At 36.7% G+C, this 16,383-nt stretch overlaps 1 long non-coding RNA gene across 1 annotated transcript; it reads right to left on the reverse strand.

Annotated features, from left to right (window-relative positions):
* Positions 1–7,892: 7,892 nt before the first annotated feature.
* LOC141439981 (uncharacterized) lies at positions 7,893–11,659 on the reverse strand. The gene is made up of 2 exons (XR_012452656.1): positions 10,194–11,659; positions 7,893–9,550 (listed from the first exon to the last, which is right to left on the reverse strand). It is a non-coding gene; the product is annotated as an uncharacterized lncRNA (long non-coding RNA).
* Between the last annotated feature and the right edge of the window lie 4,724 nt (positions 11,660–16,383).

Below are 16,383 nucleotides of genomic sequence, written 5' to 3' on the forward strand. Positions count from 1 at the left end.
GGGATAAGGGCTCGTCTCTGTACCTACATCTTATTATCTTGCTATGTTGGGGTGGTTTTTTTTTCTCATCCAACCTTGTAGTGTGGAGTATCGTTGGATAGCTATTTAAAAACCATTACGGGGTTGCTGAAACGATTTTTGATTAAGTGATTTGTTTGCAAAATATTCAACTTTAAAGTGCAAATTTTCATTAAAATCGAGCGTCTTCCCTCTAAAATCTAAACCGGTGGGTGGAAATTAAAAAAAAAAATCAGGATGGTAGTAAGTATATCAAACTTAGAAGGAAAACTATAACGGTTAAGTTTTCTTGAGAATTATTAGTAGTTTAAGAGTAAATAGCAGCCTAAGGTATAAAATATACTTAAACTTGGAATATTCCGTACAAAATATGAAATCGTTAATAAAAATATTACTTAATTTTTTCGTAATGGTTACGGAACCCTATTTCGGGCGTGTCCGACACGCTCTTGGCCGGTTTTTGTACTGTGACGTTACAGTTACCAAAAATCATAGTGTATGTATACGTAGTTCGCGAGCGGAACGCGCGGTGCTCACAGCGCACCGATGACGGCCAGGTACTACCAGGTACTAGTGAAAATCGTTTCACGCGTACACTTACCTCGTAACGCATATGTTCGGTTACAGTTACAGCTCGCTAGTGAGTACCCGGCTTACAATATCATTGATTTACACGACTTTAAATTCTTCCGGGAAGAGGATGTTACTGTTAGACAGTTAGTAGGTACCTACTGTAAAGGTTTTTAATAGGATTTTTTGACATAAGGTCTCTATCCACTACTTAAACCGTACCATGCATGACCGTAACAGAAACGTGTCTGGAAAATGTCAAAGCACATACTTACATGACATGCGACGGCGACGGTTGCTTAGGAAACGTGTTAGTGGGCATGGTCTCGTACTTCAACAGCGCACAGCACGGGCATTGACTCATTTACCGACCTTGGGCTTCATGACAAGAAAATTAGTACTGGCAATGACTCATTTACCGACCTTGGGCTTCATGACAAGAAAATTAGTACTGGCAATGACTCATTTACCGACCACGGGTTTCTAGAGGTGAGAAGTACAGGCAAAACGCAAAACCTGTTGAAATATTCCGAAAGAATTTGTGTGCCTTGTACCATACCCAAATCCGTCCACTCCATATATTGAACAAGCAACACGTAGAAACACGCACTAACATTCTTTAGAATTATTAATATGGATAGGTTTGTCGCAAATTACTTTAGGCTTTTGTTGTTAAATATCAGGGATATTGTCAACGTCACCCGGGTAAGCTAAATATAGACTCAACGGCTGCTATGCGCTTCATATTCGAACGTCGATTTTCCAAGTGCATTTTCGAGGTACGGCCCGGTAATTTGGTTTTTCACTTTATTTTATCGGACAAGTTACCCCAATTAAGTTAACTCAATTAGCTGCAGTTCAGTGTCCATCGTACAGCCGCGTATCATGTCATGACCGTAACCGAACCGTGTCAGGAACGGAATGTCAAACGCACACATGACATCCGGCGGCGACGGTTGGTTAGGCAAAGTGCTAGTGGGCAGTTTCATAATTTTCGATACAAAGAATATAATATTTTTGCCTGACACGTTGCTGATACGGTCATGGTATGATGCGGGTAATGGGTAGAGACCTTAAATAACAAAGTTCCTTATGAAAATATCACTTATTTCAGTAAGTTGATTTGGGTGACCTGTCGTTTCGCCGATTTTCGTTTTTAGTCGAGCATCGTTTGGTATAATTTCTTTACGCCTATTAACCGTTTCGCCGAGTAATCGGTAGGAAGAATAGCGATATGCAGATTTACTTTTAGTCGATTGTTTGTTTCGATATCGTTCCAGTTGATCGAACAACTGTTCGCCGAAACACGATAAGCAGAGTTATCGCATGACATCAAAACGAGGAGGAGTGTTAGGTGGAATTGTGACCAACAACGCACGAGCCGAGCGAGCGAAGCGAGCGCGCCGCGGCTGCGGCCGGCGAGTGCCAGAACCGAACTGCTGGCGTCGCAACTTAGTTTGTTTTGACTTCAATATAAAATAAACACAAATTCGAAAGCGAAAAGTTGTTCGAGCTAATGTTGAAAATGTGTAGTGATTAATCGGCTAAACGAATTTCTGTTAATAGTTGTTCGGCTTACTGACTCACAAGCCAATTGAATAGTCTACTAAAGTTTGAGTTACGAATCGTTAGTCTGCGAAACAATACATCTGCGTAAAAATTCATCGGCGTACTGTTACTCGGCGAAACGTGGTCTGCCAATCAATAATCTGTCGGCGAATCATTAGGTAACCGTTGATTTGATTGACATTTCGAGTGCCATCGTAGGGTAGGTATTCTGATTGAGATTAGACTTTTCCCGATGAAAGTATTTATGTACATACAGTTTTCATTATACCTATGTAGTAGAGTTTACTCCCATAAAACATTAGATTTCGCAGTCGAATCGAAATCGACATTACACAAAAAATTTACCATTGTTCAAAATTAAGTATAAAATTTCATTTTTCAAAACCTATTTTGTTAAAATGTGTTCTTCGGTTTTAAATAATTACATGTCATCATCCCAGCCTATCTATATACGTCCCACTGCTGGGCACAGGCCTCCTCTCAGAGCAAGAGGGCAAAATAATTACATGTACATTCGAGTTTATAAACATGGGAGGAAAAATTTCTATTGTCAGCGGCGTAGAAGCGTGTTCAGATATTATTGATCCAATTTATGTTCACAAATTTATGAACTCGACTGTACCTTGGTTTTAAATATATTTTGATACGTTATTAATTAAATTTGAATCGCTACGCTCCAGGGCATTATTTTTTGTAAATTATTGTAGGAAATATTTCAGTAAACAAATTCTGAATATTGAATAGATACCTACTGAGATTTTAATATTTTATGCCGAGCCTATGTGTCAGACGTCCAACCAATTTAAAATGCGATGTTTCCACTAAATGAACTTTTTTTATTTGTTTATCTTTTGTAGATATATAATATAAAGCAGCGGAAGCAAAATTTAATTCAAATCGTTTTAGCGTGAAGTAGCAACGTAGCAAACCCAAGCACGCTTAACAATGTACAGGTCTTCATTGAAAACTTCCTAGTAATGTAACGGTAAGAAATGTAAATACTTCAGTAAATAAGTATCTTCGGCCTCTATGGTATATAAACGCAGCAGGTGGGCGGGGCAAGCCGGCCCCCACTCCACTTGTTGCTTCTCTGATGTTTCACAAAAGGGCAGATACCGCGAACTGAAAAAACGAGTAGAAATTATTGAAAATACTTTTCACTTCTGCTTGTCAACATTGTATTTATGTAGGTGACATTAAATTGCTTCTGATGTTGTAGTGCGCAAGTGCGATCTTGACGTGCCTATTTAATGAAAAACACTTTTCAAAATAATCTGGTTTATCTGGAGTCGTGCCTTTGAATTATTTTTTAATGGCGTCAACATCCCTATTGCATGGTTTTCGGCGGGCGGAGTCGTGGATAACAGCTAGTAAGTTTATAAATCAAGTAAGTATTTGATTTTTAATTCCCTACCTTCTGGGTACCTTTGGCGGTGGAAGTGAAGTGTAGGTATTTACGCCGTCGGCTCAGAAAAAAGGGGGAGGATCTCCGTAAGTCATTTATGGTGCAAAGACTGTCCATACCCAAGCAACAAAATTATCCTATAGTGCACACTTTATAGGCCTGCAGCACTAATAATGGTCTCTTAGTGGTTTTAGAATTTGCTGCTCCGCTTATTATAGCATGCACGGAGTCTAGTTATTCTTGTAGTACATCCGTCCTTATACGTTAACTTATTACCGCTTATAGACCTAAATTAACAGCACAGTATAAGCTAAGATGTCCTATAAAAGTATTGCAAAGGTGTAAACACGCTTGAGTATACTTGCTCTGGTAAGCTTTACTTATAGTTGCCTACGAGAATAATTATAAATCCAAAGAAAAGTATACTGGAAACTATTTGCACTTATTACTTGAGCTTATAAGGGTTTATAAGTTCACAATGTGGATCACTGATAAGTAAATTAGTTCTATAACGGCTTCTTCCAAGAGTAAGTATACTTGGTCCTATTGTGCATATGTCGAACGCTGTTATAATCTTAACACGATTATAAGGGTTCCGTATAATATAATTACTATCCAAAATAGTCTTTGTCAAGTCCAGTAAAAGTGTAGAATTGCTTTTAATGGTCGCAGAAATACCGTTATAGTCTCATCGCAAATATTTTGTTGAGTCGTGCGTGCGTGGCTTGTGGTTTTAAATTTTGTAACCTACTATTAATTCCTGTTACAAAATTTGGATACTTACACTAATCTTTTACAAAAATAGATTTGAGGAAATGGAAGCAGTTGAAAAATTCAAAAAACATCAACAATAATTCACTTGTCAGGTTCTAGCTTTATATCGGGCAAAGGAAGTATCCCTACTTAATTCTAAAAAACGATACTTCAAATGAAAAACCGCTTTTATGACAATAACATTCGTTAGTAAGTAATTTTTTACAAAACATTTCGTCTCTCAAAGCAAGACTGCCGGTGAGGTAGCCAGACCCATCTCGTGGTAGTCTGTGGAACTATTTTAGTTCTACTCACGGCCGCTAGCAGCGCTGTAACCCATTAATATCATTTTAAGCACGTCATTGGGGGTTTTCACAGAGGCGAAATATCGCTAGGTGGCGTTAGTATCGTGAGGTCTGTTTGACGTTTATTTGCGACTGGCTCATTTAGTTATTGAGCTGCCGCACTCGCTTAAAAAAAATGTTACAAGTATCACAAGCAAATTAAAAATCTGGCCCTCAAATGTATGCAATAAAAGGTAATTTAATTTTGTATGTAGAATGGGCCAAGTTTTGTGTTATTTCGTCTCTAAAAGCAAGACTGCCGATGAGGTAGCCAGACCCGTCTCGTGGTGGTCTGTGGAACTATTTTAGTTCTACTCCAGGCCGCTAGCGGTGCCAAAGGCCAATTTGGGTTTCACATCTGTAAAATTAAATTTAAAAAAAATTACGTTTGTACGTTGTACCCATAAAATAATTTATCAGAGAAGGAATGTCTTAAATAATTATACAGTGTGTTATCCTCAGCCAGGCTTTTTTTAAGGGAGGTTAAAGTACCTAACGTATTTCTGTAACTTAACCATGACATTTTAATTTAATTAACTTTCTAAAAAAAATATAATTACCAGCAATGTATAGCAAAGTAAATTGACAAGTAAGTGTAAATGACAGCGGACAGATACTTTGATTATTACTGTCAATTTACTTTGCTGTATAATGGCCTGTATAAGTGGATGGACACCTTACGTTCTATAATCGTTTGAATTGAACACGAGAGGTGGCGATTTTGTTAGGTGTTCACAAGAAATGAACTAGATGGCGCTGTTAAACAGTTTAACAATGTAGGTTAATCAATAGAATGTTTACAAAAATAATATTACGACAGTAGTATTAATGACACTTTAACTTGCAATTGCGTAGTACTTTGTTATATGTATAAAGATCAATTAGTATAACAACATTGAGTCCACGTTATTACGGTTATAGTTAGCTTAATGCCCGGGATATTTTATCCTCATCACAGTATGTGCCAATAGCTGAGTTGATCGGCTGTTTAGTGAATTCGCAAATAAATGATCATTCATGAGTTCGTATCCTACATGTCAGAATTGTTTTTTTGTTTTTTTTTTATAAGTTTCTATTTTAATTTTGTAGATAATGATATGGAAATTAAAAAAAATACTCTGAAAAAAGGATAACGTTGCAACAGAAATAATACACGTTTTGAAGTTTAAAACATAAAAAAAATATTCCTAAAACAATATAATTACTGATTACGTAAAACATACAATTATTTTAGGAAATAATGAAGGTATTCGAAAATAAACGCAAACTAGTAACTTAAAAAAAAAAATGCACGGCACTTGTTCTCCTGGATAGACAATTCTAACAGTGGGCAATATGGTGTCCTGTAGCAAACTGGCATAATTAGCACCGTTCGCTCGACTGGGTATTCTGACAAGTTCTTCGGGTCAGCAGCACACATTCAGTATTCCCTGACCATAGCTTGGCGCTGCGGCGTATCTATGAGTCGTGGTCTACCCGATTTTTGACGATGCAGCAAAGATCCTTCGTCATGATATCGTCGTACCCATAATGTAACAGTTTTTCTCTGTAACAATATAAATAAACATAAAACAATATAACGTAGATATAATTTTTATGAAAAAATTGGTAGGATGAAAGTAAACAAAAAAAACTCACATTAACTCCAGTTTCTCTAGAAATTTCCGACATATTTTTTCCTTCTACATATAAATTAATAATTTCACACCTTTTAACCATTTCAATTTTACAATGGGAACTCATTTTAAAGAATAATTACGTTAATAAGCTGATATTCAACTTGAAAGAGACGATCAAACGATGTTGCAAGCAGCTGAAAAAGTAGCAAAATATTTGTAATAAAAACAGCCTGGTAGTTTGAAGATCTTCAGTCTACCCTCTTTAAGTTTCGTTAAACATGCATGACTATTTTAAGACGACCCGATATAGATCCGATTTTCATCGCTTAAGATAACAATAAGATGGTCAAGTGCTCTATGAAGGCACCGACAGATTCGTATGTCACGAGTTCAAATCCCACCAGGCGATTATAAATTTACTGCTAGATTTGGAGATTACTAAAGTTGACACTTTGGGTCTCTGTAAATAAAGTATTTCACTATCATCGATATCCCAATCCCAGCCTATAGATACACGTCCCACTGAGGACTCCTCTCAGAATGAGAGGGTTTGGGCCGTAGTTCCCACGCGGGCCGGGCCCAGTGCGGATTGGGAACTTTACACACACCAAGGAATTTATCGTTGAAATATATGAAGGATAAGAAACGATATCAATGCGAATAATAATATACTCCTTCTCTTTCGCACAAGTACGAAAGATACAGAAAATGTCGTTACGCGCTTCGCGGTATCATCCTACGGTGTTCCACCCAGGCAGGGACATAATTTAGTTACTACGGCAGCGAAATATTCTTATTTTTTTAAACTCCTTTTATATGATCTGTGCTGTATTGTACTATTTTATCTTGTATTGTTTATATTGTTGTCTTGTATTGTTTGTACTGTTGGCAATAAAATATTTTCTTTCTTTCTTTTTCTTTCAAATATCAAATGTCTAACATGAATATAAAATATTTTTTTTAGGTCAGCGCCAGCGCCATCTAGTGAGATATCTTAGTAAACTAACTAAGTTAGTAAATAAGTAAATACCGCTAATACGCTTCAACCACATAGATGGCGCCGTTTCTCGCGTCAGACGATTATGTTTTGGAATTGTCCATCGACTTTTGCTGGCCATAGTACATTGCTGGCAATTATAATTTTGTGAATTTACACAGCTTGCTGCCGGTCGGCTCCTCACGTACTTCGTCGGCTGCGCTTCTGTCGCGTACCGTACCGTCGGATCCATTCCATTGGGTATTTCGGCTATGGATAGTGCCACGAGAGTTGAAGTGAATGATTACACACACAGCTACAACACGTCGTGTAATAACATCAGGATTCTGACATTTACTCATTCACTTCATTCATTCTCCTCTTGTGCAATCAGTTCTTTTTCAGCTGTGTGTCTAATCCATTCGCTTCAACTCTCGTGGTATTATCTATACCTACCGCTTCCGCGGCGTGTTCAAGGAGCTGGTGCCATGCCACGGTAGCCGACCAGCGCCGTCCGGTTGGCGGACGCCGCGTAGGCTGCCTCAGCGTGCTCGAGGATGCCCGGACCGCACGTTGTGAATCGTACTTAACTTGTATGTTAGGTTATGCGTTGGGGGTAATAAAATAAATCAACACAATTGACATTCAACGTTTATTACTTAAGCATATAGTAATAGACAGTTAAACATGTAGGTATTTATAACAGCAATTTACCAAAGACAGAAGTTGCTATAGCATCCAAAAGTTTACCTACATAATATATGATTGCGAGAAAACTCAACGTTAGTAAGTACATAAGTCCATAGATTGTTATATATAACACTAAATCAATAGCACACCCTGGACTGATGAGAGCAATAGAAAATATTTCAACTCCTTTCACTTATTTATTTATAAATATTTAAAAGTCGTATGCGGCATGGGTACTTTTGGTCCAAAAGCATTAAAATGAATAAAACAAAGTAGGTAAACTAAACGACTGCTGATTTCTTTCAAAGATGATTTCTTGACAGGTGAAATATCGCTAGATGGCATTAGCATCGTGAGGTCCATTTGACGTAACCAGTTGCAAAAACATAATCTAATTAGTCCGGGAGTTTGATTGTCAAAACTAACGTCACGCGGCACGTCAAAGAACGGGAGTGGCCTGGGACGTCACGTGTAAGTAAAAAGTGTACTAAGGTATGACGTTAAACGAACCTATGATATCTTTATCAATTTTAAAACCCGCTCAGGAGCTTAGCGACTTTTTTTATCAATCTTTATAATTGTTATTTAAGTGACAAAGAAAAAAATACATATTCAATATTTTATGGAATTCTTACTGACGGACAAATTGTATTTTTTCGATAAATCAAAATCGCTCAAGCTTAAATTATTAGGAACAAAAAAAAGCTTAAGTACATTTACTTAATTCATTTGACTTTTCCGATAACAAGCCACATCGTGTAACAAAAAATAAGCAACTTATAAACGAAGTACTTTAAAGTCGAGCCGAGCATGTTTTGTCTCTTTCCTGCAACGCAAGAAATGAGAGTTTTCACAGAGGTGAAATATCGCTAGATGGCGTTAGTATTGTCAGGTCCGTTTGACTAATAGCTAAATGAACCAATAGCAAGCAAACGTCAACGGAGCTGACGATACTAACGCCATCTAGCGATATTTCGCCTCTGTGAAAACCCTCATAGAAGGTCTCTTGCTAAAGCCGTTCCTGATTTGCAATCTCACGAAATTGAAGATAGAGGCGACTGTTTTTGATTAAAATAATTTTGATTAAAATAAATATGAGCATTTGCTCAATATAAAGGTTTTCGGTGGAATAGCGCTAGATGGCATTTAGTATGGTCCGTTGTACGTTACAGTTTACAGTCTTGCTTGCGATTGGTTCATTTCATTATTTATTTAATCACAAACGTTACTTAAGGGGCTGTTTCACCATCCATTGATTAGTGTTAACTGGCAGTTAGGTGTGTTGCCGTCTCTATTTGTTTTGTTCGAATAGACGGAGACGGCATTACATTTAACCGTCGGTTAACGCTAATCAATGGATGGTGAAACAGCCCCTAAATGTCAAAGCTCTGACAGACAATACTGGCGCAATGCGTTGGCACCCCAGTCAGCTCACTTAGAATTTGTACCTATACTAAGTAGACCATGTTATCCTCTTTTTCAAGTCCATGGTTTCCATCTAGCTGCGTTTCAACCAGAGACATGCAAGGATGTGCTGCCAGGAATGTGTTCTTCGTGAACCAATAGAAATGCTTCATTTACCTAGCCTCGCTCCGCTCGCACATCCCTGTGGAAAAACAGCTAAAGGTCATCTAATTTTTAAAAATGTGATGATTACATTACAATCAAGGAATCTGAAATGTGATGCGATAGAAATGAGTCAATATGGACCCCTAAACGACATGATAAGAATTTGGTCATCATAAATATTTCATATTTTTAAATTAACCAGTCTTTATTTAGAAAGTTTATTAAAAAGTTTATAACTTTATAGGGATTTAGTACCCGGACTAGCTTAGCTCGGTTTGCTAAATCAGAAAACGAGCTAGCTAGATTGTTTTTCACCCCCAAATGCTAAAAAAAAACTGGAATATTATAGCCGGTGGATAGTTTATTATAAATAGTCCATCGGTTAGATTAACAAAAAAACCATTGTACACTTATTTTTTCTTTCGTCAAAAAAACAAAGATCGACAAAGGTAAAGTGCGTCAAAGCTCTGTAGTGGTTAGGCGCAAAGGCAAGTGAGGAGTGTATTTATAATGAAAAGGAAAACGCATTTTTTTTTGTAATCTAACTGAAGCCCTATTTTTTTTAAATCTAGTCTAGCCTATTCTAGAGTAACTTTATACACGATGATTTTTAATCGGTGATCAGGTATCAATTTATCTGTTTCAGTAATTCGTGGCGGTCACAATTAAGTCATACTTACATGGAATCGCAGACTTTTATTTGATATTTATTATTTCGAAAATAATTTTAAATAGAAATATTTTGTCACCCTACTAATCTTTTTGTCCATGAGGTTACGACCTCTTTCAAAAGCTCTTAGGTACTTTCTTCTTCTTCTCTTTTAAAATATGGCTTTTCTGTCCTAATTAATAGGACAATTACGCCAGTGTCAAGTTAAACTCTCTTTGAGAGGCACGTTGTACGGTGATTGTAGTTTTTGCAACTTGATAGTAAAATTCCAGAAACCACGTGGAGACCACTTGCGCATTAAAAAATGTCAGACACGAGAGCAATATAGGATTTTGGGATCACTGTTCACTGTTAAGGTTAATCGCCGCATAAAACACTATCAAAATTATACTTCAACTAGCCAAAGAAAAAGAAATAGCAAAATTAGATAAATTGTCTACATCCGCCATCTTCGAATGCTACAAATCGAATCCTTAGGTACTTTAATTTATGAATAGTAAGTTGTCAGTGTCAAAGACGTGAAATTGACGTAAAATCTACGGTTTACGGGGAATTCTCAATAATTAATGTAGGATAACCATGTATGCGGTAGTTATTGGTTTTAATAAGATAATTAATTGTAACTATTTGGCATTGTTCATAATCATATTTTACCAATGTACCCTGATTCGAAAACCATTTCGAGGGTTAAGGTTATTGAACACTTTTGTCCTATTTTGATCCAGGAATTCTTAAGGGTTACGAAAATATACTTAGGCAAAAATATGTTCGACCTTAGTTTGATCTTCGTATGTTTGATAAAGGGATGAATCCCTTTACCTGAAAAGTAAATCCACAAGTATCTAGGTTTATTATATCTATGCTAGGTTAGGTACCATAGATTTTATGGTATCTGTCACGCAGACATTAATGTCAGTCAGTTAGTTGTCACTACTATTTTAATTTTTACCGTTCAATATACGCGTATGCCGCAAAAAAAAGCCGTGTTGATCACATGCGCTAACGCAACGATAACCGCACAAAACAACCGAGTGCTTAATAGATCAAAGCGTGCTTATACTTACAGACAAGTATTTTTGCACCTCTGCAGGGCTACTACGAAAAACGAAATACGAAGTTCGTGTTTTGCGGTCCCTCTAACACTTATACTATTTAATACAAGAGCGAGAGGACGGTACCATACGAACTTCGAGTTTCGAGTTCGCAGATTTCAGATTTCAGCTAATAGACCCGTAGGACTACGTTTTGAGGCTTCAAAAATATTAAAGTTGTTTCTTTTTCGCATATAGCTTACGGAGCATTTGCCCAACCTAATACAAAAAATTGTGTCATTTTGGGTGCCTGCATAAGTAGAAATTTAGGTATTAGTGTTTTCCATTAGTATTGGACGAAAAAAAAATTAAAGACGAAAATTTTACTTTCTTATTAATATCTGAGCAGTAACTGATGTACATAGGCATTTTGTGTCATATCCATCCACGGAATCCTGATTTTTAACCAGTACCTAACATGTCACCCAACTAACTCTAAAAGAATATTACAGTTTGTTAAAAGATGTCAGACGTTTTAAAATACTGATATCTGTTATCCAAAATATTTTGTGTCAAATTCATCCACGATATTTATAGATATTAATTTTTTTAATACAATACCCTGTAAAACCCACAAAAGAAAATTCAAGTTGTTAGAGTTTACGTGTTTTGATTATTAACGGTGTAAAAAACACTATTCATAATTTGTGTCATTTTCACCCACGGATTCTCATTATTTGAAAAAAAAACTACCAAACTATCGGGTGCTTGGCGCTGGCTGGCAGCGTTCGTTTGTTTATATTATTACCCGCGGCTTCGCACGCGTAATCTGACAGTTTAATTGATTCCAAGATTTTACTGAATTCTCATGGGTAATCCCAAAAATTACATCATAGTTATCATTGACTTTGTATTAAAAACAGCTGTGCAAAATTTTATGAATTTAAGTCTAGCGCTTGTCATTTCGAGATTTTATGCCTATCCCATGGCAATTTTTTACGAGATACCTACCTAATAAGTTTTAGTTTTTTTTTGCTGATTACTTTTGGTTGACTGTAATTTCATTGTTATCTAAGCAACACTTCCGCACCAAATTTCAAATCGATGTCATTAATCACTGAGGAGTTCCCTTCTGAGGAGACGCTCCTGGCTGCTTTACCAAGATGTTACTACCAGATACCGGTGTGAAGTAAGCGGCCAAAAGTTAGCGGCCGATTATAAGCCAACCCAATTAAGAAGTTTGAGTTATTATTTGCATTTGTGAGGTCATAAGACTGACAAAACTAGTTTATATTTAGTAGTTAGTATGACACAACTAGTTTATATTTAGGACAAGTATTTAACCTGAACGTCTGGTGAAGCAATAGAATTATTGCCAGCTACACCAGGTTAAAACAAGCAGCTTATAAAACTTCGAAACTAAAATGAAAAAAAAAAACACCAACATGGAAATGCGAACCTCTTCAGGTCTTTCCATAAAATAACACTGGATATTAAATGCTTTCTACTAAAGCTGCAACTGCTAACTAACCTCAACTAGTCTAGGAGCCACGCCCGATTTAATGAAAGCGGTGTATTTTTTTTTTGTAATAAAATGAGAAAAACGACATGTTGCAAATAGCAAATACGAACCTCTCCAGTATTTTGTGGCATGTTATTATGCACGTTGAGAGCTTTCTATCAACGCTTCAAGTGTCCAGTAACCTCATTTTAGTTTTGAAGAAAAGGTAGAATTAAAGTTAGCGGCCGAAAATAATCACAACAAAAATAAAAAAAACATTGATTAGAAAACGTGTTCCTTCCAGATATTTTATTAATACGATTATGAATTTGAAAAGATTTCCATCAAATCTGAAACTGCCCATAACCAAGCCTAGTACGGGAGTTACGCCCGAATAAAAGTAGGCGGCCGAAAAATTTTGCAGTAATATGACAAAACGACCAACTTGGAAATGCGAACCTCTTTAAGTCTTTCCATATTATAATACGGGATACAAAGCTGCAAGAATTTACTAACCTCATCTAGTTTAGGAGCCACACCCGATTTAAAGAAACTGGCGTAATTTTTTTTGTAATAAAATGAGAATAACAACTTGTTAGAAATGCGAACCTCTCCAGTTTTTTCTGGCATATTATTACGCACTACGCCTACTTTTATTCGGGCGTAGCTCCCGTACTAGACGTTGGTTATGGGCAGTTTCGGATTTGATTGAAAGCTTTTTAAATGCATAATCATCTTATTAAAATTTCTGGATGAAACGCGTTTTCAAATTGTTTTTTATTTTTATTTTAGTTTTTTTTTCGGTCGCTAACTTTTATTCTACCTTTTCTTCAAAACGAAACGCGATTAGTGGACATTTGAAGCGTTCATCGAAAGCTCTCAGCGTGCGTAATAATATCCAGAAAAAACTGGAGAAGTTCGCATTTCCAACATATTGTTATTCACATTTTATTACAAAATGAAATACGCCGCTTTTTTAAATCGGGTGTGGCTCCTAAACTAGATAAGGTTACTAAACTCTTGCAGCTTGTATCGAAAGCTTTTAGTATTCAGTATTATAATATGGAATATTTAAAGAAGTTCGCATTTCCAAGTTGGTCGTTTTTTCATATTACTGCATACATTTTCGGCCCCCTACTTTTATTCGGGCGTAGCTCCTGTACTAGATGTTGGTTATGGGTAGTTTCGCATTTGATCGAAGCTTTTGAAATGCATAATCATATTAATATATAATATCTTTCCAGATATTAATATAATATCTAGGAGGAAGGCGTTTTCCAATCAATGTTTATTTATTTTAGTTGTTTTTTTTCGGCCGCTAACTTTAATTCTACCTTTTCATCAAAACATGCAAATAATAACTTAAACTTCTTAATTGGTTGGGTTATAATCGGCCGCTAACTTTTGGCCGCTAACTTCACACCGTAGATTGTTGACGCTAAGCGTTGCTATTTTAGATATACAGTGACGAGATAGCCAGGTTTTAGAGCTGGGCACACTCCTTGACCATACAAGATATCCATCTTCCTTTAAGTTCGAGTGAGAGAGAAGGGCTTAGGGCTAGATTACATCCTACTAATATTATATATGCGAAAGTTTGTATATCTTGATGTTTGTTACTCAATCATGCTTTAACGGCTGGGTAGCATTAGCTGAAGTTTGGGATACTTATAGATATAGATATCGATTTTAAATTAACTACATATATGCGTGACGACACGACACGACACGACAGATAAATACAAATCCGACTTTAGCGTCATAAGCAGGATCCACGTCAAATTTCGATCATTAGAATTTTCGAACTTAATGCCAATCAGTTAAAGTTGACATTAGTTTTGTCGAATGTCCTAAATTTAGGTGCTTTCTGCTGTTTGATACTATGAACATACCATTTCTAAATTTTTATATAAAATACAATACAATACAATGACTCTTTATTGTACACCAAAAATAGTAAGCGATACAGAACAGGTACACAGAATGAAAATTACAAGGGTAAACAACAGGCGGCCTTATCGCTTAAGAGCGATCTCTTCCAGGCTTAGAGCAACGCGGGCTTCCTACCGGAAGGGAGCAGCCTTAGCGGTAGATTACCTTTAAAATAGTTCTGGCGTTTGTTCTGGGGGAAATGTGCATACAAATGCAGTTCGGCTTACTTAGATGCAAAAACAAAACTGCCAACTGACGTAATGACGACGTTAACACATAAATAATCCAACAATACACTAATGACTCCAAACTAACACATTGACAGTAACATCAATAACTCATCGCTTTATCGCTTATGCGATTTATCGCTTGACCGATCCGAAATTTGTACCGCTAGGACTCGATGTTGGTAAACGAATCCGACAATAATGTACGTCTTTGTTGTTTAAATGTAATTAAATAGCAATAATACGATAACAATTTACTTCCATGTGAAATGTAACACCATAATTTTGCAAGCTTGATGTCCCAGATCTCTTTTACAGCAGGAAACTGAACAATTCGGTATTTTTAGCACCGCCGCGTTCACCCGCGCTTCTCGATTCGGTCTAGTCTCTAGTAGTTTGAAAATCCGAGCGCGCCTCGTTTTATAAAATTCGTATGCCCAATTGGCCTTGTACTTTGACAGAGGGAACGCGTCGAATGGCTACTCCCTTCCGCCCGGGTTGTCTAAGCTTCAAGGCAACCTTTTTTATATATAACTATCAGCCTTTTTGGTTCTTAAATTAATGTACCTATTATTTACATACTTCATTATTTGAATAGATACTACATTCAGAGTATGCAAAAAAGAAACTTATGCAATTTGTTCATTACGTAGCGGAGATAAAAGTCAGTCAATTCAATACTCATTAAGTTATATAATAGGCGAAGTGCATAGTTTAAGGCCAGCGAAAAAAATGAAAGAGTTAAAAACATTGCAGGATCGCTATACTCGACAACAATGTCGCATATAAATTTTATTATTATCAAGTCTCAAACTTGGTCACGGTAATATCTAAGTTGGCACAAGTCAGGGCTATTACGAAACTCGAAACTTGAAGTTCGTGTCGTGCGGTCCCTCTGACACTTACAGTATTTAATACGAGAGCGAGAGGGACAGTACGATACGAACTTCGAGTTTCGAGTTTCGTAGTAGCCCTGCTGTACCTACAGCCAATTCAATCTGGTTCCAGAAAAAAAAATATATCTAGCAAATCAAAATAACAAAACAAAACAAAACAACTGATACCTACCCATTAGGTATCAGTTATTTTGTTAGAACCTTGGACTTTTTTTAATGTGTGTGAAACAGCTCGTGGTGTTTTCAGAGGAAAAATATACCTGCAGTTTTGATATAAAATTAAATATCGTAATACATTTTGAGAAAATGTTTATATTAGTCTCGGCTGGAATAGCAATTGCTGGCTTTGTATAGTTAAACGGACTCGCAAGTTCGTTCGTTTAATACTCATACTCAGCCAGCAATTGCCTACTTCCATGCGACGACAGAACTTGTATTATCTAATATGAATGCTTCCCATAGATGAAATCGTACCGAACGAACGTGTTTGCGTGCTTATTCCCTCCGTCGCCCCCGCAGCTTGACCGCGCGGCCCGTTTCGACCGCAACCATTTGTTTTTATGTTTTATTCCTTTAAATATCGTGAGCGAAAATGACACAAATTTACAATGTC

Source organism: Choristoneura fumiferana, chromosome Z (genome assembly GCF_025370935.1).
Source record: "Choristoneura fumiferana chromosome Z, NRCan_CFum_1, whole genome shotgun sequence".
Lineage (NCBI taxonomy): Eukaryota > Metazoa > Arthropoda > Insecta > Lepidoptera > Tortricidae > Choristoneura > Choristoneura fumiferana.